The sequence below is a fragment of the Lissotriton vulgaris genome, chromosome 1_1, assembly GCF_964263255.1.
Source record: "Lissotriton vulgaris chromosome 1_1, aLisVul1.2, whole genome shotgun sequence".
NCBI classification, from domain to species: Eukaryota; Metazoa; Chordata; class Amphibia; order Caudata; family Salamandridae; genus Lissotriton; species Lissotriton vulgaris.
The window spans coordinates 232,496,137-232,523,887 of record NC_141685.1 but is presented as its reverse complement, the minus strand read 5'-3'; the positions used below and the strand labels follow the sequence as shown (position 1 = coordinate 232,523,887).

The 27,751-nt window shown below is 40.6% G+C and overlaps 12 non-coding genes across 12 annotated transcripts; all 12 read left to right on the top strand.

The window, feature by feature from the left end:
• The first annotated feature begins 221 nt into the window (after positions 1-221).
• Positions 222-294, top strand: TRNAA-AGC (transfer RNA alanine (anticodon AGC)). Its single transcript has one exon. It is a non-coding gene; the product is annotated as a tRNA-Ala (tRNA).
• Positions 295-11,225: 10,931 nt separating this feature from the next.
• TRNAK-CUU (transfer RNA lysine (anticodon CUU)) lies at positions 11,226-11,298 on the top strand. Its single transcript has one exon. It is a non-coding gene; the product is annotated as a tRNA-Lys (tRNA).
• A 330-nt stretch (positions 11,299-11,628) lies between these two features.
• TRNAA-AGC (transfer RNA alanine (anticodon AGC)) lies at positions 11,629-11,701 on the top strand. The gene has a single exon. It is a non-coding gene; the product is annotated as a tRNA-Ala (tRNA).
• Positions 11,702-13,324: 1,623 nt separating this feature from the next.
• Positions 13,325-13,397, top strand: TRNAK-CUU (transfer RNA lysine (anticodon CUU)). The gene has a single exon. It is a non-coding gene; the product is annotated as a tRNA-Lys (tRNA).
• A 977-nt stretch (positions 13,398-14,374) lies between these two features.
• On the top strand, positions 14,375-14,447 carry TRNAK-CUU (transfer RNA lysine (anticodon CUU)). The gene has a single exon. It is a non-coding gene; the product is annotated as a tRNA-Lys (tRNA).
• A 4,080-nt stretch (positions 14,448-18,527) lies between these two features.
• TRNAK-CUU (transfer RNA lysine (anticodon CUU)) lies at positions 18,528-18,600 on the top strand. The gene has a single exon. It is a non-coding gene; the product is annotated as a tRNA-Lys (tRNA).
• Positions 18,601-18,930: 330 nt separating this feature from the next.
• On the top strand, positions 18,931-19,003 carry TRNAA-AGC (transfer RNA alanine (anticodon AGC)). Its single transcript has one exon. It is a non-coding gene; the product is annotated as a tRNA-Ala (tRNA).
• A 2,670-nt stretch (positions 19,004-21,673) lies between these two features.
• On the top strand, positions 21,674-21,746 carry TRNAK-CUU (transfer RNA lysine (anticodon CUU)). The gene has a single exon. It is a non-coding gene; the product is annotated as a tRNA-Lys (tRNA).
• A 2,025-nt stretch (positions 21,747-23,771) lies between these two features.
• On the top strand, positions 23,772-23,844 carry TRNAK-CUU (transfer RNA lysine (anticodon CUU)). Its single transcript has one exon. It is a non-coding gene; the product is annotated as a tRNA-Lys (tRNA).
• A 330-nt stretch (positions 23,845-24,174) lies between these two features.
• Positions 24,175-24,247, top strand: TRNAA-AGC (transfer RNA alanine (anticodon AGC)). Its single transcript has one exon. It is a non-coding gene; the product is annotated as a tRNA-Ala (tRNA).
• Positions 24,248-24,820: 573 nt separating this feature from the next.
• Positions 24,821-24,893, top strand: TRNAK-CUU (transfer RNA lysine (anticodon CUU)). The gene has a single exon. It is a non-coding gene; the product is annotated as a tRNA-Lys (tRNA).
• A 330-nt stretch (positions 24,894-25,223) lies between these two features.
• TRNAA-AGC (transfer RNA alanine (anticodon AGC)) lies at positions 25,224-25,296 on the top strand. The gene has a single exon. It is a non-coding gene; the product is annotated as a tRNA-Ala (tRNA).
• The last annotated feature ends 2,455 nt before the right edge of the window (positions 25,297-27,751 follow it).

Here is a 27,751-nt window from a genome sequence, read left to right as displayed (position 1 = left end):
TTAACTTCAAGATTAGGTAGGGTATGAGTCTAGATGAACACACCACAATATCACTCATATTCGAGTAGTAAACAGGCCAACCTGAACTGTAAAACATCCCATAAGTGGAGGTAAGGCATAAGTTAGGAGTGAACTGAACACTGTTATGGGCCATTGAACTTCAAAAAAAGTGTGGAAGGCAGTAAGGTTACTTTTTTCATGTTATGCAGATTAAAAACACAGGGGAATTAGCTCAAATGGTAGAGCGCTCGCTTAGCATGCGAGAGGTAGCGGGATCGATGCCCGCATTCTCCATTATAAAATTTGCATACATTTTATTTTTAACTTGTCATTGCCAAGGTCATTGCAGAGTAAGAACAGAAAAATCACAGATGGCTTTCAAATATGGTCTCATTATAACAACTAAAGTGGTTTAATCAAAAGGGTTCAGGTATTCTTTAGCATGTGAGAGGAATTTGAATTCTTATGCAATCTCAAAATGAAGTTCTCACAACTTCCATTTTCATTTTCTCTTATTTTTTTGACACTCTGTCCTCTGAAGGATGTATAAATCTGGCTTTCCTTGCAAAACAAGAGTAGAGGAATATCCAGGATTTGATTTTCTTCATAAAAAGGGATTGGTCTGCATACTGTCTTAAGGAGGGAACCCGGCTAGCTCAGTCGGTAGAGCATGAGACTCTTAATCTCATGGTCGTGGGTTCGAGACCCACGTTGGGCAAAAATGAGTAATTTTTGCCTGAATATTGCATTGACTCTCATAATATGGAGATTAATATTGCATTAGACATGCAATAACTCCCAAAAATTGTCCAGGAATGGATTTCCTTCATAAAAAATGATTAGTCTGCATACCATCTTGAAGTGGGAGCCTGGCTAGCTCAGTCGGTAGAGCATGAGACGCTTAATCTCAGGGTCGTGGGTTCGAGCCCCACGTTGGGCGAAAATGAGTCATTTTTGCTGGACTCTCATAATCTGGTGATTATTCTTGCATTAGACATGCAATAACTATCAAAAATGGTATCTCCCTTGGTTTCTCATTGGTGGGAAATTTAACTTCAAGATTAGGTAGGGTATGAGTCTAGATGAACACACCACAATATCACTCATATTCGAGTAGTAAACAGGCCAACCTGAACTGTAAAACATCCCATAAGTGGAGGTAAGGCATAAGTTAGGAGTGAACTGAACACTGTTATGGGCAATTGGACTTCAAATAAAGTGTGGAAGGCAGTGAGGTTACTTTTTTCATGTTATGCAGATTAAACACACAGGGGAATTCGCTCAAATGGTTGAGCGCTCGCTTAGCATGCGAGAGGTAGCGGGATCGATGCCCGCATTCTCCAATATAAAATTTGCATACATTTTATTTTTAACTTGTCATTGCCAAGGTCATTGCAGAGTAAGAACAGAAAAATCACAGATGGCTTTCAAATATGGTCTCATTATAACAACTAAAGTGGTTTAATCAAAAGGGTTCAGGTATTCTTTAGCATGTGAGAGGAATTTGAATTCTTATGCAATCTCAAAATGAAGTTCTCACAACTTCCATTTTCATTTTCTCTTATTTTTTTTGACACTCTGTCCTCTGAAAGATGTATAAATCTGGCTTTCCTTGCAAAACAAGAGTAGAGGAATATCCAGGATTTGATTTTCTTCACAAAAAGGGATTGGTCTGCATACTGTCTTAAGGAGGGAACCCGGCTAGCTCAGTCGGTAGAGCATGAGACTCTTAATCTCATGGTCGTGGGTTCGAGCCCCACGTTGGGCGAAAATGAGTAATTTTTGCCTGAATATTGCATTGACTCTCATAATATGGAGATTAATATTGCATTAGACATGCAATAACTCCCAAAAATTGTCCAGGAATGGATTTCCTTCATAAAAAATGATTAGTCTGCATACCATCTTGAAGTGGGAGCCTGGCTAGCTCAGTCGGTAGAGCATGAGACTCTTAATCACAGGGTCGTGAGTTCAAGCCCCACGTTGGGCGAAAATGAGTAATTTTTGCTGGACTCTCATAATCTGGTGATTATTCTTGCATTAGACATGCAATAACTATCAAAAATGGTATCTCCCTTGGTTTCTCATTGGTGGGAAATTTAACTTCAAGATTAGGTAGGGTATGAGTCTAGATGAACACACCACAATATCACTCATATTCGAGTAGTAAACAGGCCAACCTGAACTATAAAACATCCCATAAGTGGAGGTAAGGCATAAGTTAGGAGTGAACTGAACACTGTTATGGGCATTTGGACTTCAAATAAAGTGTGGAAGGCAGTGAGGTTACTTTTTTCATGTTATGCAGATTAAACACACAGGGGAATTAGCTCAAATGGTAGAGTGCTCGCTTAGCATGCGAGAGGTAGCGGGATCGATGCCTGCATTCTCCATTATAAAATTTGCATACATTTTATTTTTAACTTGTCATTGCCAAGGTCATTGCAGAGTAAGAACAGAAAAATCACAGATGGCTTTCAAATATGGTCTCATTATAACAACTAAAGTGGTTTAATCAAAAGGGTTCAGGTATTCTTTAGCATGTGAGAGGAATTTGAATTCTTATGCAATCTCAAAATGAAGTTCTCACAACTTCCATTTTCATTTTCTCCTATTTTTTTTGACACTCTGTCCTCTGAAGGATGTATAAATCTGGCTTTCCTTGCAAAACAAGAGTAGAGGAATATCCAGGATTTGATTTTCTTCACAAAAAGGGATTGGTCTGCATACTGTCTTAAGGAGGGAACCCGGCTAGCTCAGTCGGTAGAGCATGAGACTCTTAATTAAGCATGAGCGAATTTAGCGGATCTCGCGTTCGCGAATTTTGCGGATTTGCGGATTCGCAATCCGCAAAATCCGCGAATTCCCGCGAATTTGCGGATTTTTTTTTTTTGTGTTCGCCCGTGTTTCTGCCAGTTCGCGAGGGTTTTGTACACTTTCGCAAATTACGAACTTACCTGTCGGGTCGCAAGTTTCGCGAACTTGTTGTTTCTACGTGTCCAGCCTGTTTGGGACACTCTTCTTCATCACTGCCACTCTCTGTCACCACTGCCACTCTCTGACTACTCATGCCACCCTCTGGCCCACCCATGCCACCCTCTGTTTCATCACCACACCCTCTGGTTGTCCAGTGTACATTATTTTCGGCAAAGCAAAGCACACCTTCCCTGCCTCAAGTGACCTGAATTAATTTGGGGCTGATTAATGTGTCACAGAATATTTTTTTAGCTGGCACCTGCTTCCTTAGTGCGCCCTGATTAGTGATCTTTTGCACTTGCTAAGTGCTTTCATTGTTGCAAAATTAGTTACAACACCTGCCCTGCCCCAACTGACAATAATGAATTAGGGGCTGATTAATGGATTTTAACTTCCAGCCTGGCTCCTGCTTGTCTCCCTTAGCTGTAATTCAGGACCTTTGTGGCATATGTGTAACTATTCTGAGGTTCAGAGCAGGGTCACATAATAGTTTCAACTGGCAACTGAACTCTGGAGGGGCCCCTCAGGAAGCACTACAGGAAATGGCTACTAATGATGAGCCTGAACTTTTGAACCTGGTAAGTAGTTACTTTCAGTTTTGCTAAGATCGTATTTCTGCAATTTTGCACTTATTCGCGGGGCGCGAACTCACGCGAACTCACGCGAACAGTGCGAGCAGTGCGAGCAAAATCCGCTGCTCGCGGATTTGCGGATTTTGCGGGAGATTCGCAAATCTCGCGGATTGCGGATTTCCCGAAAATCCGCAAAATCCGCGAGCGGAACGGATTTTCCGCCCATGCCTACTCTTAATCTCATGGTCGTGGGTTCGAGCCACACGTTGGGCGAAAATGGGTAATTTTTGCCTGAATATTGCATTGACTCTCATAATATGGAGATTAATATTGCATTAGACATGCAATAACTCCCAAAAATTGTCCAGGGATGGATTTCCTTCATAAAAAATGATTAGTCTGCATACCATCTTGAAGTGGGAGCCTGGCTAGCTCAGTCGGTAGAGCATGAGACTCTTAATCACAGGGTCGTGGGTTCGAGCCCCACGTTGGGCGAAAATGAGTAATTTTTGCTGGACTCTCATAATCTGGTGATTATTCTTGCATTAGACATGCAATAACTATCAAAAATGGTATCTCCCTTGGTTTCTCATTGGTGGGAAATTTAACTTCAAGATTAGGTAGGGTATGAGTCTAGATGAACACACCACAATATCACTCATATTCGAGTAGTAAACAGGCCAACCTGAACTGTAAAACATCCCATAAGTGGAGGTAAGGCATAAGTTAGGAGTGAACTGAACACTGTTATGGGCAATTGGACTTCAAATAAAGTGTGGAAGGCAGTGAGGTTACTTTTTTCATGTTATGCAGATTAAACACACAGGGGAATTAGCTCAAATGGTAGAGTGCTCGCTTAGCATGCGAGAGGTAGCGGGATCGATGCCTGCATTCTCCATTATAAAATTTGCATACATTTTATTTTTAACTTGTCATTGCCAAGGTCATTGCAGAGTAAGAACAGAAAAATCACAGATGGCTTTCAAATATGGTCTCATTATAACAACTAAAGTGGTTTAATCAAAAGGGTTCAGGTATTCTTTAGCATGTGAGAGGAATTTGAATTCTTATGCAATCTCAAAATGAAGTTCTCACAACTTCCATTTTCATTTTCTCCTATTTTTTTTGACACTCTGTCCTCTGAAGGATGTATAAATCTGGCTTTCCTTGCAAAACAAGAGTAGAGGAATATCCAGGATTTGATTTTCTTCACAAAAAGGGATTGGTCTGCATACTGTCTTAAGGAGGGAACCCGGCTAGCTCAGTCGGTAGAGCATGAGACTCTTAATTAAGCATGAGCGAATTTTGCGGATCTCGCGTTCGCGAATTTTGCGGATTTGCGGATTCGCAATCCGCAAAATCCGCGAATTCCCGCGAATTTGCAGATTTTTTTTTTTTGTGTTCGCCCGTGTTTCTGCCAGTTCGCGAGGGTTTTGTACACTTTCGCAAATTGCGAACTTACCTGTCGGGTCGCAAGTTTCGCGAACTTGTTGTTTCTACGTGTCCAGCCTGTTTGGGACACTCTTCTTCATCACTGCCACTCTCTGTCACCACTGCCACTCTCTGACTACTCATGCCACCCTCTGGCCCACCCATGCCACCCTCTGTTTCATCACCACACCCTCTGGTTGTCCAGTGTACATTATTTTCGGCAAAGCAAAGCACACCTTCCCTGCCTCAAGTGACCTGAATTAATTTGGGGCTGATTAATGTGTCACAGAATATTTTTTTAGCTGGCACCTGCTTCCTTAGTGCGCCCTGATTAGTGATCTTTTGCACTTGCTAAGTGCTTTCATTGTTGCAAAATTAGTTACAACACCTGCCCTGCCCCAACTGACAATAATGAATTAGGGGCTGAATAATGGATTTTAACTTCCAGCCTGGCTCCTGCTTGTCTCCCTTAGCTGTAATTCAGGACCTTTGTGGCATATGTGTAACTATTCTGAGGTTCAGAGCAGGGTCACATAATAGTTTCAACTGGCAACTGAACTCTGGAGGGGCCCCTCAGGAAGCACTACAGGAAATGGCTACTAATGATGAGCCTGAACTTTTGAACCTGGTAAGTAGTTACTTTCAGTTTTGCTAAGATCGTATTTCTGCAATTTTGCACTTATTCGCGGGGCGCGAACTCACGCGAACTCACGCGAACAGTGCGAGCAGTGCGAGCAAAATCCGCTGCTCGCGGATTTGCGGATTTTGCGGGAGATTCGCAAATCTCGCGGATTGCGGATTTCCCGAAAATCCGCAAAATCCGCGAGCAGAACGGATTTTCCGCCCATGCCTACTCTTAATCTCATGGTCGTGGGTTCGAGCCCCACGTTGGGCGAAAATGGGTAATTTTTGCCTGAATATTGCATTGACTCTCATAATATGGAGATTAATATTGCATTAGACATGCAATAACTCCCAAAAATTGTCCAGGGATGGATTTCCTTCATAAAAAATGATTAGTCTGCATACCATCTTGAAGTGGGAGCCTGGCTAGCTCAGTCGGTAGAGCATGAGACTCTTAATCACAGGGTCGTGGGTTCGAGCCCCACGTTGGGCGAAAATGAGTAATTTTTGCTGGACTCTCATAATCTGGTGATTATTCTTGCATTAGACATGCAATAACTATCAAAAATGGTATCTCCCTTGGTTTCTCATTGGTGGGAAATTTAACTTCAAGATTAGGTAGGGTATGAGTCTAGATGAACACACCACAATATCACTCATATTCGAGTAGTAAACAGGCCAACCTGAACTGTAAAACATCCCATAAGTGGAGGTAAGGCATAAGTTAGGAGTGAACTGAACACTGTTATGGGCAATTGGACTTCAAATAAAGTGTGGAAGGCAGTGAGGTTACTTTTTTCATGTTATGCAGATTAAACACACAGGGGAATTAGCTCAAATGGTAGAGTGCTCGCTTAGCATGCGAGAGGTAGCGGGATCGATGCCTGCATTCTCCATTATAAAATTTGCATACATTTTATTTTTAACTTGTCATTGCCAAGGTCATTGCAGAGTAAGAACAGAAAAATCACAGATGGCTTTCAAATATGGTCTCATTATAACAACTAAAGTGGTTTAATCAAAAGGGTTCAGGTATTCTTTAGCATGTGAGAGGAATTTGAATTCTTATGCAATCTCAAAATGAAGTTCTCACAACTTCCATTTTCATTTTCTCTTATTTTTTTGACACTCTGTCCTCTGAAAGATGTATAAATCTGGCTTTCCTTACAAAACAAGAGTAGAGGAATATCCAGGATTTGATTTTCTTCACAAAAAGGGATTGGTCTGCATACTGTCTTAAGGAGGGAACCCGGCTAGCTCAGTCGGTAGAGCATGAGACTCTTAATCTCAGGGTTGTGGGTTCGAGCCCCACGTTGGGCGAAAACGAGTAATTTTTGCCTGACTATTGCATTGACTCTCATAATATGGAGATTAATCTTGCATTAGACATGCAATAACTCCCAAAAATTGTCCAGGAATGGATTTCCTTCATAAAAAATGATTAGTCTGCATACCATCTTGAAGTGGGAGCCCGGCTAGCTCAGTCGGTAGAGCATGAGACGCTTAATCTCAGGGTCGTGGGTTCGAGCCCCACGTTGGGCGAAAATGAGTAATTTTTGCTGGACTCTCATAATCTGGTGATTATTCTTGCATTAGACATGCAATAACTATCAAAAATGGTATCTCCCTTGGTTTCTCATTGGTGGGAAATTTAACTTCAAGATTAGGTAGGGTATGAGTCTAGATGAACACACCACAATATCACTCATATTCGAGTAGTAAACAGGCCAACCTGAACTGTAAAACATCCCATAAGTGGAGGTAAGGCATAAGTTAGGAGTGAACTGAACACTGTTATGGGCAATTGGACTTCAAATAAAGTGTGGAAGGCAGTGAGGTTACTTTTTTCATGTTATGCAGATTAAACACACAGGGGAATTCGCTCAAATGGTAGAGCGCTCGCTTAGCATGCGAGAGGTAGCGGGATCGATGCCCGCATTCTCCATTATAAAATTTGCATACATTTTATTTTTAACTTGTCATTGCCAAGGTCATTGCAGAGTAAGAACAGAAAAATCACAGATGGCTTTCAAATATGGTCTCATTATAACAACTAAAGTGGTTTAATCAAAAGGGTTCAGGTATTTTTTAGCATGTGAGAGGAATTTGAATTCTTATGCAATCTCAAAATGAAGTTCTCACAACTTCCATTTTCATTTTCTCTTATTTTTTTGACACTCTGTTCTCTGAAGGATGTATAAATCTGGCTTTCCTTGCAAAACAAGAGTAGAGGAATATCCAGGATTTGATTTTATTCACAAAAAGGGATTGGTCTGCATACTGTCTTAAGGAGGGAACCCGGCTAGCTCAGTCGGTAGAGCATGAGACTCTTAATCTCATGGTCGTGGGTTCGAGCCCCACGTTGGGCGAAAATGAGTAATTTTTGCCTGAATATTGCATTGACTCTCATAATATGGAGATTAATATTGCATTAGACATGCAATAACTCCCAAAAATTGTCCAGGAATGGATTTCCTTCATAAAAAATGATTAGTCTGCATACCATCTTGAAGTGGGAGCCTGGCTAGCTCAGTCGGTAGAGCATGAGACTCTTAATCACAGGGTCGTGGGTTCGAGCCCCACGTTGGGCGAAAATGAGTAATTTTTTTTCTGGACTCTCATAATCTGGTGATTATTCTTGCATTAGACATGCAATAACTATCAAAAATGGTATCTCCCTTGGTTTCTCATTGGTGGGAAATTTAACTTCAAGATTAGGTAGGGTATGAGTCTAGATGAACACACCACAATATCACTCATATTCGAGTAGTAAACAGGCCAACCTGAACTGTAAAACATTCCATAAGTGGAGGTAAGGCATAAGTTAGGAGTGAACTGAACACTGTCATGGGCAATTGGACTTCAAATAAAGTGTGGAAGGCAGTGAGGTTACTTTTTTCATGTTATGCAGATTAAACACACAGGGGAATTAGCTCAAATGGTAGAGTGCGTGCTTAGCATGCGAGAGGTAGCGGGATCGATGCCTGCATTCTCCATTATAAAATTTGCATACATTTTATTTTTAACTTGTCATTGCCAAGGTCATTGCAGAGTAAGAACAGAAAAATCACAGATGGCTTTCAAATATGGTCTCATTATAACAACTAAAGTGGTTTAATCAAAAGGGTTCAGGTATTCTTTAGCATGTGAGAGGAATTTGAATTCTTATGCAATCTCAAAATGAAGTTCTCACAACTTCCATTTTCATTTTCTCTTATTTTTTTTGACACTCTGTCCTCTGAAGGATGTATAAATCTGGCTTTCCTTGCAAAACAAGAGTAGAGGAATATCCAGGATTTGATTTTCTTCACAAAAAGGGATTGGTCTGCATACTGTCTTAAGGAGGGAACCCGGCTAGCTCAGTCGGTAGAGCATGAGACTCTTAATTAAGCATGAGCGAATTTTGCGGATCTCGCGTTCGCGAATTTTGCGGATTTGCGGATTCGCAATCCGCAAAATCCGCGAATTCCCGCGAATTTGTGGATTTTTTTTTTTTGTGTTCGCCCGTGTTTCTGCCAGTTCGCGAGGGTTTTGTACACTTTCGCAAATTGCGAACTTACCTGTCGGGTCGCAAGTTTCGCGAACTTGTTGTTTCTACGTGTCCAGCCTGTTTGGGACACTCTTCTTCATCACTGCCACTCTCTGTCACCACTGCCACTCTCTGACTACTCATGCCACCCTCTGGCCCACCCATGCCACCCTCTGTTTCATCACCACACCCTCTGGTTGTCCAGTGTACATTATTTTCGGCAAAGCAAAGCACACCTTCCCTGCCTCAAGTGACCTGAATTAATTTGGGGCTGATTAATGTGTCACAGAATATTTTTTTAGCTGGCACCTGCTTCCTTAGTGCGCCCTGATTGGTGATCTTTTGCACTTGCTAAGTGCTTTCATTGTTGCAAAATTAGTTACAACACCTGCCCTGCCCCAACTGACAATAATGAATTAGGGGCTGATTAATGGATTTTAACTTCCAGCCTGGCTCCTGCTTGTCTCCCTTAGCTGTAATTCAGGACCTTTGTGGCATATGTGTAACTATTCTGAGGTTCAGAGCAGGGTCACATAATAGTTTCAACTGGCAACTGAACTCTGGAGGGGCCCCTCAGGAAGCACTACAGGAAATGGCTACTAATGATGAGCCTGAACTTTTGAACCTGGTAAGTAGTTACTTTCAGTTTTGCTAAGATCGTATTTCTGCAATTTTGCACTTATTCGCGGGGCGCGAACTCACGCGAACTCACGCGAACAGTGCGAGCAGTGCGAGCAAAATCCGCTGCTCGCGGATTTGCGGATTTTGCGGGAGATTCGCAAATCTCGCGGATTGCGGATTTCCCGAAAATCCGCAAAATCCGCGAGCGGAACGGATTTTCCGCCCATGCCTACTCTTAATCTCATGGTCGTGGGTTCGAGCCCCACGTTGGGCGAAAATGGGTAATTTTTGCCTGAATATTGCATTGACTCTCATAATATGGAGATTAATATTGCATTAGACATGCAATAACTCCCAAAAATTGTCCAGGAATGGATTTCCTTCATAAAAAATGATTAGTCTGCATACCATCTTGAAGTGGGAGCCTGGCTAGCTCAGTCGGTAGAGCATGAGACTCTTAATCACAGGGTCGTGGGTTCGAGCCCCACGTTGGGCGAAAATGAGTAATTTTTGCTGGACTCTCATAATCTGGTGATTATTCTTGCATTAGACATGCAATAACTATCAAAAATGGTATCTCCCTTGGTTTCTCATTGGTGGGAAATTTAACTTCAAGATTAGGTAGGGTATGAGTCTAGATGAACACACCACAATATCACTCATATTCGAGTAGTAAACAGGCCAACCTGAACTGTAAAACATCCCATAAGTGGTGGTAAGGCATAAGTTAGGAGTGAACTGAACACTGTTATGGGCAATTGGACTTCAAATAAAGTGTGGAAGGCAGTGAGGTTACTTTTTTCATGTTATGCAGATTAAACACACAGGGGAATTCGCTCAAATGGTAGAGCGCTCGCTTAGCATGCGAGAGGTAGCGGGATCGATGCCTGTATTCTCCATTATAAAATTTGCATACATTTTATTTTTAACTTGTCATTGCCAAGGTCATTGCAGAGTAAGAACAGAAAAATCACAGATGGCTTTCAAATATGGTCTCATTATAACAACTAAAGTGGTTTAATCAAAAGGGTTCAGGTATTTTTTAGCATGTGAGAGGAATTTGAATTCTTATGCAATCTCAAAATGAAGTTCTCACAACTTCCATTTTCATTTTCTCTTATTTTTTTGACACTCTGTTCTCTGAAGGATGTATAAATCTGGCTTTCCTTGCAAAACAAGAGTAGAGGAATATCCAGGATTTGATTTTATTCACAAAAAGGGATTGGTCTGCATACTGTCTTAAGGAGGGAACCCGGCTAGCTCAGTCGGTAGAGCATGAGACTCTTAATCTCAGGGTTGTGGGTTCGAGCCCCACGTTGGGCGAAAACGAGTAATTTTTGCCTGACTATTGCATTGACTCTCATAATATGGAGATTAATCTTGCATTAGACATGCAATAACTCCCAAAAATTGTCCAGGAATGGATTTCCTTCATAAAAAATGATTAGTCTGCATACCATCTTGAAGTGGGAGCCCGGCTAGCTCAGTCGGTAGAGCATGAGACTCTTAATCTCAGGGTCGTGGGTTCGAGCCCCACGTTGGGCGAAAATGAGTAATTTTTGCTGGACTCTCATAATCTGGTGATTATTCTTGCATTAGACATGCAATAACTATCAAAAATGGTATCTCCCTTGGTTTCTCATTGGTGGGAAATTTAACTTCAAGATTAGGTAGGGTATGAGTCTAGATGAACACACCACAATATCACTCATATTCGAGTAGTAAACAGGCCAACCTGAACTGTAAAACATCCCATAAGTGGAGGTAAGGCATAAGTTAGGAGTGAACTGAACACTGTTATGGGCAATTGAACTTCAAATAAAGTGTGGAAGGCAGTGAGGTTACTTTTTTCATGTTATGCAGATTAAAAACACAGGGGAATTAGCTCAAATGGTAGAGCGCTCGCTTAGCATGCGAGAGGTAGCGGGATCGATGCCCGCATTCTCCATTATAAAATTTGCATACATTTTATTTTTAACTTGTCATTGCCAAGGTCATTGCAGAGTAAGAACAGAAAAATCACAGATGGCTTTCAAATATGGTCTCATTATAACAACTAAAGTGGTTTAATCAAAAGGGTTCAGGTATTCTTTAGCATGTGAGAGGAATTTGAATTCTTATGCAATCTCAAAATGAAGTTCTCACAACTTCCATTTTCATTTTCTCTTATTTTTTTGACACTCTGTCCTCTGAAGGATGTATAAATCTGGCTTTCCTTGCAAAACAAGAGTAGAGGAATATCCAGGATTTGATTTTCTTCATAAAAAGGGATTGGTCTGCATACTGTCTTAAGGAGGGAACCCGGCTAGCTCAGTCGGTAGAGCATGAGACTCTTAATCTCATGGTCGTGGGTTCGAGACCCACGTTGGGCAAAAATGAGTAATTTTTGCCTGAATATTGCATTGACTCTCATAATATGGAGATTAATATTGCATTAGACATGCAATAACTCCCAAAAATTGTCCAGGAATGGATTTCCTTCATAAAAAATGATTAGTCTGCATACCATCTTGAAGTGGGAGCCCGGCTAGCTCAGTCAGTAGAGCATGAGACGCTTAATCTCAGGGTCGTGGGTTCGAGCCCCACGTTGGGCGAAAATGAGTCATTTTTGCTGGACTCTCATAATCTGGTGATTATTCTTGCATTAGACATGCAATAACTATCAAAAATGGTATCTCCCTTGGTTTCTCATTGGTGGGAAATTTAACTTCAAGATTAGGTAGGGTATGAGTCTAGATGAACACACCACAATATCACTCATATTCGTGTAGTAAACAGGCCAACCTGAACTGTAAAACATCCCATAAGTGGAGGTAAGGCATAAGTTAGGAGTGAACTGAACACTGTTATGGGCAATTGGACTTCAAATAAAGTGTGGAAGGCAGTGAGGTTACTTTTTTCATGTTATGCAGATTAAACACACAGGGGAATTCGCTCAAATGGTAGAGCGCTCGCTTAGCATGCGAGAGGTAGCGGGATCGATGCCCGCATTCTCCATTATAAAATTTGCATACATTTTATTTTTAACTTGTCATTGCCAAGGTCATTGCAGAGTAAGAACAGAAAAATCACAGATGGCTTTCAAATATGGTCTCATTATAACAACTAAAGTGGTTTAATCAAAAGGGTTCAGGTATTCTTTAGCATGTGAGAGGAATTTGAATTCTTATGCAATCTCAAAATGAAGTTCTCACAACTTCCATTTTCATTTTCTCTTATTTTTTTTGACACTCTGTCCTCTGAAAGATGTATAAATCTGGCTTTCCTTGCAAAACAAGAGTAGAGGAATATCCAGGATTTGATTTTCTTCACAAAAAGGGATTGGTCTGCATACTGTCTTAAGGAGGGAACCCGGCTAGCTCAGTCGGTAGAGCATGAGACTCTTAATCTCATGGTCGTGGGTTCGAGCCCCACGTTGGGCGAAAATGAGTAATTTTTGCCTGAATATTGCATTGACTCTCATAATATGGAGATTAATATTGCATTAGACATGCAATAACTCCAAAAAATTGTCCAGGAATGGATTTCCTTCATAAAAAATGATTAGTCTGCATACCATCTTGAAGTGGGAGCCCGGCTAGCTCAGTCGGTAGAGCATGAGACTCTTAATCTCAGGGTCGTGGGTTCGAGCCCCACGTTGGGCGAAAATGAGTAATTTTTGCTGGACTCTCATAATCTGGTGATTATTCTTGCATTAGACATGCAATAACTATCAAAAATGGTATCTCCCTTGGTTTCTCATTGGTGGGAAATTTAACTTCAAGATTAGGTAGGGTATGAGTCTAGATGAACACACCACAATATCACTCATATTCGAGTAGTAAACAGGCCAAACTGAACTGTAAAACATCCCATAAGTGGAGGTAAGGCATAAGTTAGGAGTGAACTGAACACTGTTATGGGCAATTGGACTTCAAATAAAGTGTGGAAGGCAGTGAGGTTACTTTTTTCATGTTATGCAGATTAAACACACAGGGGAATTCGCTCAAATGGTAGAGCGCTCGCTTAGCATGCGAGAGGTAGCGGGATCGATGCCCGCATTCTCCATTATAAAATTTGCATACATTTTATTTTTAACTTGTCATTGCCAAGGTCATTGCAGAGTAAGAACAGAAAAATCACAGATGGCTTTCAAATATGGTCTCATTATAACAACTAAAGTGGTTTAATCAAAAGGGTTCAGGTATTCTTTAGCATGTGAGAGGAATTTGAATTCTTATGCAATCTCAAAATGAAGTTCTCACAACTTCCATTTTCATTTTCTCTTATTTTTTTTGACACTCTGTCCTCTGAAAGATGTATAAATCTGGCTTTCCTTGCAAAACAAGAGTAGAGGAATATCCAGGATTTGATTTTCTTCACAAAAAGGGATTGGTCTGCATACTGTCTTAAGGAGGGAACCCGGCTAGCTCAGTCGGTAGAGCATGAGACTCTTAATCTCATGGTCGTGGGTTCGAGCCCCACGTTGGGCGAAAATGAGTAATTTTTGCCTGAATATTGCATTGACTCTCATAATATGGAGATTAATATTGCATTAGACATGCAATAACTCCAAAAAATTGTCCAGGAATGGATTTCCTTCATAAAAAATGATTAGTCTGCATACCATCTTGAAGTGGGAGCCCGGCTAGCTCAGTCGGTAGAGCATGAGACTCTTAATCTCAGGGTCGTGGGTTCGAGCCCCACGTTGGGCGAAAATGAGTAATTTTTGCTGGACTCTCATAATCTGGTGATTATTCTTGCATTAGACATGCAATAACTATCAAAAATGGTATCTCCCTTGGTTTCTCATTGGTGGGAAATTTAACTTCAAGATTAGGTAGGGTATGAGTCTAGATGAACACACCACAATATCACTCATATTCGAGTAGTAAACAGGCCAACCTGAACTGTAAAACATCCCATAAGTGGAGGTAAGGCATAAGTTAGGAGTGAACTGAACACTGTTATGGGCAATTGGACTTCAAATAAAGTGTGGAAGGCAGTGAGGTTACTTTTTTCATGTTATGCAGATTAAACACACAGGGGAATTCGCTCAAATGGTAGAGCGCTTGCTTAGCATGCGAGAGGTAGCGGGATCGATGCCCGCATTCTCCATTATAAAATTTGCATACATTTTATTTTTAACTTGTCATTGCCAAGGTCATTAGAGAGTAAGAACAGAAAAATCACAGATGGCTTTCAAATATGGTCTCATTATAACAACTAAAGTGGTTTAATCAAAAGGGTTCAGGTATTTTTTAGCATGTGAGAGGAATTTGAATTCTTATGCAATCTCAAAATGAAGTTCTCACAACTTCCATTTTCATTTTCTCTTATTTTTTTGACACTCTGTTCTCTGAAGGATGTATAAATCTGGCTTTCCTTGCAAAACAAGAGTAGAGGAATATCCAGGATTTGATTTTATTCACAAAAAGGGATTGGTCTGCATACTGTCTTAAGGAGGGAACCCGGCTAGCTCAGTCGGTAGAGCATGAGACTCTTAATCTCATGGTCGTGGGTTCGAGCCCCACGTTGGGCGAAAATGAGTAATTTTTGCCTGAATATTGCATTGACTCTCATAATATGGAGATTAATATTGCATTAGACATGCAATAACTCCCAAAAATTGTCCAGGAATGGATTTCCTTCATAAAAAATGATTAGTCTGCATACCATCTTGAAGTGGGAGCCTGGCTAGCTCAGTCGGTAGAGCATGAGACTCTTAATCACAGGGTCGTGGGTTCGAGCCCCACGTTGGGCGAAAATGAGTAATTTTTTTTCTGGACTCTCATAATCTGGTGATTATTCTTGCATTAGACATGCAATAACTATCAAAAATGGTATCTCCCTTGGTTTCTCATTGGTGGGAAATTTAACTTCAAGATTAGGTAGGGTATGAGTCTCGATGAACACACCACAATATCACTCATATTCGAGTAGTAAACAGGCCAACCTGAACTGTAAAACATTCCATAAGTGGAGGTAAGGCATAAGTTAGGAGTGAACTGAACACTGTCATGGGCAATTGGACTTCAAATAAAGTGTGGAAGGCAGTGAGGTTACTTTTTTCATGTTATGCAGATTAAACACACAGGGGAATTAGCTCAAATGGTAGAGTGCGTGCTTAGCATGCGAGAGGTAGCGGGATCGATGCCTGCATTCTCCATTATAAAATTTGCATACATTTTATTTTTAACTTGTCATTGCCAAGGTCATTGCAGAGTAAGAACAGAAAAATCACAGATGGCTTTCAAATATGGTCTCATTATAACAACTAAAGTGGTTTAATCAAAAGGGTTCAGGTATTCTTTAGCATGTGAGAGGAATTTGAATTCTTATGCAATCTCAAAATGAAGTTCTCACAACTTCCATTTTCATTTTCTCTTATTTTTTTTGACACTCTGTCCTCTGAAGGATGTATAAATCTGGCTTTCCTTGCAAAACAAGAGTAGAGGAATATCCAGGATTTGATTTTCTTCACAAAAAGGGATTGGTCTGCATACTGTCTTAAGGAGGGAACCCGGCTAGCTCAGTCGGTAGAGCATGAGACTCTTAATTAAGCATGAGCGAATTTTGCGGATCTCGCGTTCGCGAATTTTGCGGATTTGCGGATTCGCAATCCGCAAAATCCGCGAATTCCCGCGAATTTGTGGATTTTTTTTTTTTGTGTTCGCCCGTGTTTCTGCCAGTTCGCGAGGGTTTTGTACACTTTCGCAAATTGCGAACTTACCTGTCGGGTCGCAAGTTTCGCGAACTTGTTGTTTCTACGTGTCCAGCTTGTTTGGGACACTCTTCTTCATCACTGCCACTCTCTGTCACCACTGCCACTCTCTGACTACTCATGCCACCCTCTGGCCCACCCATGCCACCCTCTGTTTCATCACCACACCCTCTGGTTGTCCAGTGTACATTATTTTCGGCAAAGCAAAGCACACCTTCCCTGCCTCAAGTGACCTGAATTAATTTGGGGCTGATTAATGTGTCACAGAATATTTTTTTAGCTGGCACCTGCTTCCTTAGTGCGCCCTGATTGGTGATCTTTTGCACTTGCTAAGTGCTTTCATTGTTGCAAAATTAGTTACAACACCTGCCCTGCCCCAACTGACAATAATGAATTAGGGGCTGATTAATGGATTTTAACTTCCACCCTGGCTCCTGCTTGTCTCCCTTAGCTGTAATTCAGGACCTTTGTGGCATATGTGTAACTATTCTGAGGTTCAGAGCAGGGTCACATAATAGTTTCAACTGGCAACTGAACTCTGGAGGGGCCCCTCAGGAAGCACTACAGGAAATGGCTCCTAATGATGAGCCTGAACTTTTGAACCTGGTAAGTAGTTACTTTCAGTTTTGCTAAGATCGTATTTCTGCAATTTTGCACTTATTCGCGGGGCGCGAACTCACGCGAACTCACGCGAACAGTGCGAGCAGTGCGAGCAAAATCCGCTGCTCGCGGATTTGCGGATTTTGCGGGAGATTCGCAAATCTCGCGGATTGCGGATTTCCCGAAAATCCGCAAAATCCGCGAGCGGAACGGATTTTCCGCCCATGCCTACTCTTAATCTCATGGTCGTGGGTTCGAGCCCCACGTTGGGCGAAAATGGGTAATTTTTGCCTGAATATTGCATTGACTCTCATAATATGGAGATTAATATTGCATTAGACATGCAATAACTCCCAAAAATTGTCCAGGAATGGATTTCCTTCATAAAAAATGATTAGTCTGCATACCATCTTGAAGTGGGAGCCTGGCTAGCTCAGTCGGTAGAGCATGAGACTCTTAATCACAGGGTCGTGGGTTCGAGCCCCACGTTGGGCGAAAATGAGTAATTTTTGCTGGACTCTCATAATCTGGTGATTATTCTTGCATTAGACATGCAATAACTATCAAAAATGGTATCTCCCTTGGTTTCTCATTGGTGGGAAATTTAACTTCAAGATTAGGTAGGGTATGAGTCTAGATGAACACACCACAATATCACTCATATTCGAGTAGTAAACAGGCCAACCTGAACTGTAAAACATCCCATAAGTGGAGGTAAGGCATAAGTTAGGAGTGAACTGAACACTGTTATGGGCAATTGGACTTCAAATAAAGTGTGGAAGGCAGTGAGGTTACTTTTTTCATGTTATGCAGATTAAACACACAGGGGAATTAGCTCAAATGGTAGAGTGCTCGCTTAGCATGCGAGAGGTAGCGGGATCGATGCCTGCATTCTCCATTATAAAATTTGCATACATTTTATTTTTCACTTGTCATTGCCAAGGTCATTGCAGAGTAAGAACAGAAAAATCACAGATGGCTTTCAAATATGGTCTCATTATAACAACTAAAGTGGTTTAATCAAAAGGGTTCAGGTATTCTTTAGCATGTGAGAGGAATTTGAATTCTTATGCAATCTCAAAATGAAGTTCTCACAACTTCCATTTTCATTTTCTCTTATTTTTTTGACACTCTGTCCTCTGAAGGATGTATAAATCTGGCTTTCCTTACAAAACAAGAGTAGAGGAATATCCAGGATTTGATTTTCTTCACAAAAAGGGATTGGTCTGCATACTGTCTTAAGGAGGGAACCCGGCTAGCTCAGTCGGTAGAGCATGAGACTCTTAATCTCAGGGTTGTGGGTTCGAGCCCCACGTTGGGCGAAAACGAGTAATTTTTGCCTGACTATTGCATTGACTCTCATAATATGGAGATTAATCTTGCATTAGACATGCAATAACTCCCAAAAATTGTCCAGGAATGGATTTCCTTCATAAAAAATTATTAGTCTGCATACCATCTTGAAGTGGGAGCCCGGCTAGCTCAGTCGGTAGAGCATGAGACTCTTAATCTCAGGGTCGTGGGTTCGAGCCCCACGTTGGGCGAAAATGAGTAATTTTTGCTGGACTCTCATAATCTGGTGATTATTCTTGCATTAGACATGCAATAACTATCAAAAATGGTATCTCCCTTGGTTTCTCATTGGTGGGAAATTTAACTTCAAGATTAGGTAGGGTATGAGTCTAGATGAACACACCACAATATCACTCATATTCGAGTAGTAAACAGGCCAACCTGAACTGTAAAACATCCCATAAGTGAAGGTAAGGCATAAGTTAGGAGTGAACTGAACACTGTTATGGGCAATTGAACTTCAAATAAAGTGTGGAAGGCAGTGAGGTTACTTTTTTCATGTTATGCAGATTAAAAACACAGGGGAATTAGCTCAAATGGTAGAGCGCTCGCTTAGCATGCGAGAGGTAGCGGGATCGATGCCCGCATTCTCCATTATAAAATTTGCATACATTTTATTTTTAACTTGTCATTGCCAAGGTCATTGCAGAGTAAGAACAGAAAAATCACAGATGGCTTTCAAATATGGTCTCATTATAACAACTAAAGTGGTTTAATCAAAGGGTTCAGGTATTCTTTAGCATGTGAGAGGAATTTGAATTCTTATGCAATCTCAAAATGAAGTTCTCACAACTTCCATTTTCATTTTCTCTTATTTTTTTGACACTCTGTCCTCTGAAGGATGTATAAATCTGGCTTTCCTTGCAAAACAAGAGTAGAGGAATATCCAGGATTTGATTTTCTTCATAAAAAGGGATTGGTCTGCATACTGTCTTAAGGAGGGAACCCGGCTAGCTCAGTCGGTAGAGCATGAGACTCTTAATCTCATGGTCGTGGGTTCGAGACCCACGTTGGGCAAAAATGAGTAATTTTTGCCTGAATATTGCATTGACTCTCATAAAATGGAGATTAATATTGCATTAGACATGCAATAACTCCCAAAAATTGTCCAGGAATGGATTTCCTTCATAAAAAATGATTAGTCTGCATACCATCTTGAAGTGGGAGCCTGGCTAGCTCAGTCAGTAGAGCATGAGACGCTTAATCTCAGGGTCGTGGGTTCGAGCCCCTCGTTGGGCGAAAATGAGTCATTTTTGCTGGACTCTCATAATCTGGTGATTATTCTTGCATTAGACATGCAATAACTATCACAAATGGTATCTCCCTTGGTTTCTCATTGGTGGGAAATTTAACTTCAAGATTAGGTAGGGTATGAGTCTAGATGAACACACCACAATATCACTCATATTCGAGTAGTAAACAGGCCAACCTGAACTGTAAAACATCCCATAAGTGGAGGTAAGGCATAAGTTAGGAGTGAACTGAACACTGTTTTGGGCAATTGGACTTCAAATAAAGTGTGGAAGGCAGTGAGGTTACTTTTTTCATGTTATGCAGATTAAACACACAGGGGAATTCGCTCAAATGGTAGAGCGCTCGCTTAGCATGCGAGAGGTAGCGGGATCGATGCCTGCATTCTCCATTATAAAATTTGCATACATTTTATTTTTAACTTGTCATTGCCAAGGTCATTGCAGAGTAAGAACAGAAAAATCACAGATGGCTTTCAAATATGGTCTCATTATAACAACTAAAGTGGTTTAATCAAAAGGGTTCAGGTATTTTTTAGCATGTGAGAGGAATTTGAATTCTTATGCAATCTCAAAATGAAGTTCTCACAACTTCCATTTTCATTTTCTCTTATTTTTTTGACACTCTGTTCTCTGAAGGATGTATAAATCTGGCTTTCCTTGCAAAACAAGAGTAGAGGAATATCCAGGATTTGATTTTATTCACAAAAAGGGATTGGTCTGCATACTGTCTTAAGGAGGGAACCCGGCTAGCTCAGTCGGTAGAGCATGAGACTCTTAATCTCATGGTCGTGGGTTCGAGCCCCACGTTGGGCGAAAACGAGTAATTTTTGCCTGACTATTGCATTGACTCTCATAAAATGGAGATTAATATTGCATTAGACATGCAATAACTCCCAAAAATTGTCCAGGAATGGATTTCCTTCATAAAAAATGATTAGTCTGCATACCATCTTGAAGTGGGAGCCTGGCTAGCTCAGTCAGTAGAGCATGAGACGCTTAATCTCAGGGTCGTGGGTTCGAGCCCCACGTTGGGCGAAAATGAGTCATTTTTGCTGGACTCTCATAATCTGGTGATTATTCTTGCATTAGACATGCAATAACTATCAAAAATGGTATCTCCCTTGGTTTCTCATTGGTGGGAAATTTAACTTCAAGATTAGGTAGGGTATGAGTCTAGATGAACACACCACAATATCACTCATATTCGAGTAGTAAACAGGCCAACCTGAACTGTAAAACATCCCATAAGTGGAGGTAAGGCATAAGTTAGGAGTGAACTGAACACTGTTATGGGCAATTGGACTTCAAATAAAGTGTGGAAGGCAGTGAGGTTACTTTTTTCATGTTATGCAGATTAAACACACAGGGGAATTAGCTCAAATGGTAGAGCGCTCGCTTAGCATGCGAGAGGTAGCGGGATCGATGCCTGCATTCTCCATTATAAAATTTGCATACATTTTATTTTTCACTTGTCATTGCCAAGGTCATTGCAGAGTAAGAACAGAAAAATCACAGATGGCTTTCAAATATGGTCTCATTATAACAACTAAAGTGGTTTAATCAAAAGGGTTCAGGTATTCTTTAGCATGTGAGAGGAATTTGAATTCTTATGCAATCTCAAAATGAAGTTCTCACAACTTCCATTTTCATTTTCTCTTATTTTTTTGACACTCTGTCCTCTGAAGGATGTATAAATCTGGCTTTCCTTACAAAACAAGAGTAGAGGAATATCCAGGATTTGATTTTCTTCACAAAAAGGGATTGGTCTGCATACTGTCTTAAGGAGGGAACCCGGCTAGCTCAGTCGGTAGAGCATGAGACTCTTAATCTCAGGGTTGTGGGTTCGAGCCCCACATTGGGCGAAAACGAGTAATTTTTGCCTGACTATTGCATTGACTCTCATAATATGGAGATTAATCTTGCATTAGACATGCAATAACTCCCAAAAATTGTCCAGGAATGGATTTCCTTCATAAAAAATTATTAGTCTGCATACCATCTTGAAGTGGGAGCCCGGCTAGCTCAGTCGGTAGAGCATGAGACTCTTAATCTCAGGGTCGTGGGTTCGAGCCCCACGTTGGGCGAAAATGAGTAATTTTTGCTGGACTCTCATAATCTGGTGATTATTCTTGCATTAGACATGCAATAACTATCAAAAATGGTATCTCCCTTGGTTTCTCATTGGTGGGAAATTTAACTTCAAGATTAGGTAGGGTATGAGTCTAGATGAACACACCACAATATCACTCATATTCGAGTAGTAAACAGGCCAACCTGAACTGTAAAACATCCCATAAGTGGAGGTAAGGCATAAGTTAGGAGTGAACTGAACACTGTTTTGGGCAATTGGACTTCAAATAAAGTGTGGAAGGCAGTGAGGTTACTTTTTTCATGTTATGCAGATTAAACACACAGGGGAATTCGCTCAAATGGTAGAGCGCTCGCTTAGCATGCGAGAGGTAGCGGGATCGATGCCTGCATTCTCCATTATAAAATTTGCATACATTTTATTTTTAACTTGTCATTGCCAAGGTCATTGCAGAGTAAGAACAGAAAAATCACAGATGGCTTTCAAATATGGTCTCATTATAACAACTAAAGTGGTTTAATCAAAAGGGTTCAGGTATTTTTTAGCATGTGAGAGGAATTTGAATTCTTATGCAATCTCAAAATGAAGTTCTCACAACTTCCATTTTCATTTTCTCTTATTTTTTTGACACTCTGTTCTCTGAAGGATGTATAAATCTGGCTTTCCTTGCAATACAAGAGTAGAGGAATATCCAGGATTTGATTTTATTCACAAAAAGGGATTGGTCTGCATACTGTCTTAAGGAGGGAACCCGGCTAGCTCAGTCGGTAGAGCATGAGACTCTTAATCTCATGGTCGTGGGTTCGAGCCCCACGTTGGGCGAAAACGAGTAATTTTTGCCTGACTATTGCATTGACTCTCATAAAATGGAGATTAATATTGCATTAGACATGCAATAACTCCCAAAAATTGTCCAGGAATGGATTTCCTTCATAAAAAATGATTAGTCTGCATACCATCTTGAAGTGGGAGCCTGGCTAGCTCAGTCAGTAGAGCATGAGACGCTTAATCTCAGGGTCGTGGGTTCGAGCCCCACGTTGGGCGAAAATGAGTCATTTTTGCTGGACTCTCATAATCTGGTGATTATTCTTGCATTAGACATGCAATAACTATCAAAAATGGTATCTCCCTTGGTTTCTCATTGGTGGGAAATTTAACTTCAAGATTAGGTAGGGTATGAGTCTAGATGAACACACCACAATATCACTCATATTCGAGTAGTAAACAGGCCAACCTGAACTGTAAAACATCCCATAAGTGGAGGTAAGGCATAAGTTAGGAGTGAACTGAACACTGTTATGGGCAATTGGACTTCAAATAAAGTGTGGAAGGCAGTGAGGTTACTTTTTTCATGTTATGCAGATTAAACACACAGGGGAATTAGCTCAAATGGTAGAGCGCTCGCTTAGCATGCGAGAGGTAGCGGGATCGATGCCTGCATTCTCCATTATAAAATTTGCATACATTTTATTTTTCACTTGTCATTGCCAAGGTCATTGCAGAGTAAGAACAGAAAAATCACAGATGGCTTTCAAATATGGTCTCATTATAACAACTAAAGTGGTTTAATCAAAAGGGTTCAGGTATTCTTTAGCATGTGAGAGGAATTTGAATTCTTATGCAATCTCAAAATGAAGTTCTCACAACTTCCATTTTCATTTTCTCTTATTTTTTTGACACTCTGTCCTCTGAAGGATGTATAAATCTGGCTTTCCTTACAAAACAAGAGTAGAGGAATATCCAGGATTTGATTTTCTTCACAAAAAGGGATTGGTCTGCATACTGTCTTAAGGAGGGAACCCGGCTAGCTCAGTCGGTAGAGCATGAGACTCTTAATCTCAGGGTTGTGGGTTCGAGCCCCACATTGGGCGAAAACGAGTAATTTTTGCCTGACTATTGCATTGACTCTCATAATATGGAGATTAATCTTGCATTAGACATGCAATAACTCCCAAAAATTGTCCAGGAATGGATTTCCTTCATAAAAAATTATTAGTCTGCATACCATCTTGAAGTGGGAGCCCGGCTAGCTCAGTCGGTAGAGCATGAGACTCTTAATCTCAGGGTCGTGGGTTCGAGCCCCACGTTGGGCGAAAATGAGTAATTTTTGCTGGACTCTCATAATCTGGTGATTATTCTTGCATTAGACATGCAATAACTATCAAAAATGGTATCTCCCTTGGTTTCTCATTGGTGGGAAATTTAACTTCAAGATTAGGTAGGGTATGAGTCTAGATGAACACACCACAATATCACTCATATTCGAGTAGTAAACAGGCCAACCTGAACTGTAAAACATCCCATAAGTGGAGGTAAGGCATAAGTTAGGAGTGAACTGAACACTGTTATGGGCAATTGAACTTCAAATAAAGTGTGGAAGGCAGTGAGGTTACTTTTTTCATGTTATGCAGATTAAAAACACAGGGGAATTAGCTCAAATGGTAGAGCGCTCGCTTAGCATGCGAGAGGTAGCGGGATCGATGCCCGCATTCTCCATTATAAAATTTGCATACATTTTATTTTTAACTTGTCATTGCCAAGGTCATTGCAGAGTAAGAACAGAAAAATCACAGATGGCTTTCAAATATGGTCTCATTATAACAACTAAAGTGGTTTAATCAAAAGGGTTCAGGTATTCTTTAGCATGTGAGAGGAATTTGAATTCTTATGCAATCTCAAAATGAAGTTCTCACAACTTCCATTTTCATTTTCTCTTATTTTTTTGACACTCTGTCCTCTGAAGGATGTATAAATCTGGCTTTCCTTGCAAAACAAGAGTAGAGGAATATCCAGGATTTGATTTTCTTCATAAAAAGGGATTGGTCTGCATACTGTCTTAAGGAGGGAACCCGGCTAGCTCAGTCGGTAGAGCATGAGACTCTTAATCTCAGGCTTGTGGGTTTGAGCCCCACGTTGGGCGAAAACGAGTAATTTTTGCCTGACTATTGCATTGACTCTCATAATATGGAGATTAATCTTGCATTAGACATGCAATAACTCCCAAAAATTGTCCAGGAATGGATTTCCTTCATAAAAAATTATTAGTCTGCATACCATCTTGAAGTGGGAGCCCGGCTAGCTCAGTCGGTAGAGCATGAGACTCTTAATCTCAGGGTCGTGGGTTCGAGCCCCACGTTGGGCGAAAATGAGTAATTTTTGCTGGACTCTCATAATCTGGTGATTATTCTTGCATTAGACATGCAATAACTATCAAAAATGGTATCTCCCTTGGTTTCTCATTGGTGGGAAATTTAACTTCAAGATTAGGTAGGGTATGAGTCTAGATGAACACACCACAATATCACTCATATTCGAGTAGTAAACAGGCCAACCTGAACTGTAAAACATCCCATAAGTGGAGGTAAGGCATAAGTTAGGAGTGAACTGAACACTGTTATGGGCAATTGAACTTCAAATAAAGTGTGGAAGGCAGTGAGGTTACTTTTTTCATGTTATGCAGATTAAAAACACAGGGGAATTAGCTCAAATGGTAGAGCGCTCGCTTAGCATGCGAGAGGTAGCGGGATCGATGCCCGCATTCTCCATTATAAAATTTGCATACATTTTATTTTTAACTTGTCATTGCCAAGGTCATTGCAGAGTAAGAACAGAAAAATCACAGATGGCTTTCAAATATGGTCTCATTATAACAACTAAAGTGGTTTAATCAAAAGGGTTCAGGTATTCTTTAGCATGTGAGAGGAATTTGAATTCTTATGCAATCTCAAAATGAAGTTCTCACAACTTCCATTTTCATTTTCTCTTATTTTTTTGACACTCTGTCCTCTGAAGGATGTATAAATCTGGCTTTCCTTGCAAAACAAGAGTAGAGGAATATCCAGGATTTGATTTTCTTCATAAAAAGGGATTGGTCTGCATACTGTCTTAAGGAGGGAACCCGGCTAGCTCAGTCGGTAGAGCATGAGACTCTTAATCTCATGGTCGTGGGTTCGAGACCCACGTTGGGCAAAAATGAGTAATTTTTGCCTGAATATTGCATTGACTCTCATAAAATGGAGATTAATATTGCATTAGACATGCAATAACTCCCAAAAATTGTCCAGGAATGGATTTCCTTCATGAAAAATGATTAGTCTGCATACCATCTTGAAGTGGGAGCCTGGCTAGCTCAGTCAGTAGAGCATGAGACGCTTAATCTCAGGGTCGTGGGTTCGAGCCCCACGTTGGGCGAAAATGAGTCATTTTTGCTGGACTCTCATAATCTGGTGATTATTCTTGCATTAGACATGCAATAACTATCAAAAATGGTATCTCCCTTGGTTTCTCATTGGTGGGAAATTTAACTTCAAGATTAGGTAGGGTATGAGTCTAGATGAACACACCACAATATCACTCATATTCGAGTAGTAAACAGGCCAACCTGAACTGTAAAACATCCCATAAGTGGAGGTAAGGCATAAGTTAGGAGTGAACTGAACACTGTTATGGGCAATTGGACTTCAAATAAAGTGTGGAAGGCAGTGAGGTTACTTTTTTCATGTTATGCAGATTAAACACACAGGGGAATTCGCTCAAATGGTAGAGCGCTCGCTTAGCATGCGAGAGGTAGCGGGATCGATGCCTGCATTCTCCATTATAAAATTTGCATACATTTTATTTTTAACTTGTCATTGCCAAGGTCATTGCAGAGTAAGAACAGAAAAATCACAGATGGCTTTCAAATATGGTCTCATTATAACAACTAAAGTGGTTTAATCAAAAGGGTTCAGGTATTTTTTAGCATGTGAGAGGAATTTGAATTCTTATGCAATCTCAAAATGAAGTTCTCACAACTTCCATTTTCATTTTCTCTTATTTTTTTTACACTCTGTTCTCTGAAGGATGTATAAATCTGGCTTTCCTTGCAAAACAAGAGTAGAGGAATATCCAGGATTTGATTTTATTCACAAAAAGGGATTGGTCTGCATACTGTCTTAAGGAGGGAACCCGGCTAGCTCAGTCGGTAGAGCATGAGACTCTTAATCTCATGGTCGTGGGTTCGAGCCCCACGTTGGGCGAAAATGAGTAATTTTTGCCTGAATATTGCATTGACTCTCATAATATGGAGATTAATCTTGCATTAGACATGCAATAACTCCCAAAAATTGTCCAGGAATGGATTTCCTTCATAAAAAATTATTAGTCTGCATACCATCTTGAAGTGGGAGCCAGGCTAGCTCAGTCGGTAGAGCATGAGACTCTTAATCTCAGGGTCGTGGGTTCGAGCCCCACGTTGGGCGAAAATGAGTAATTTTTGCTGGACTCTCATAATCTGGTGATTATTCTTGCATTAGACATGCAATAACTATCAAAAATGGTATCTCCCTTGGTTTCTCATTGGTGGGAAATTTAACTTCAAGATTAGGTAGGGTATGAGTCTAGATGAACACACCACAATATCACTCATATTCGAGTAGTAAACAGGCCAACCTGAACTGTAAAACATCCCATAAGTGGAGGTAAGGCATAAGTTAGGAGTGAACTGAACACTGTTATGGGCAATTGAACTTCAAATAAAGTGTGGAAGGCAGTGAGGTTACTTTTTTCATGTTATGCAGATTAAAAACACAGGGGAATTAGCTCAAATGGTAGAGCGCTCGCTTACATTCGAGAGGTAGCGGGATCGATGCCCGCATTCTCCATTATAAAATTTGCATACATTTTATTTTTAACTTGTCATTGGCAAGGTCATTGCAGAGTAAGAACAGAAAAATCACAGATGGCTTTCAAATATGGTCTCATTATAACAACTAAAGTGGTTTAATCAAAAGGGTTCAGGTATTCTTTAGCATGTGAGAGGAATTTGAATTCTTATGCAATCTCAAAATGAAGTTCTCACAACTTCCATTTTCATTTTCTCTTATTTTTTTGACACTCTGTCCTCTGAAGGATGTATAAATCTGGCTTTCCTTGCAAAACAAGAGTAGAGGAATATCCAGGATTTGATTTTCTTCATAAAAAGGGATTGGTCTGCATACTGTCTTAAGGAGGGAACCCGGC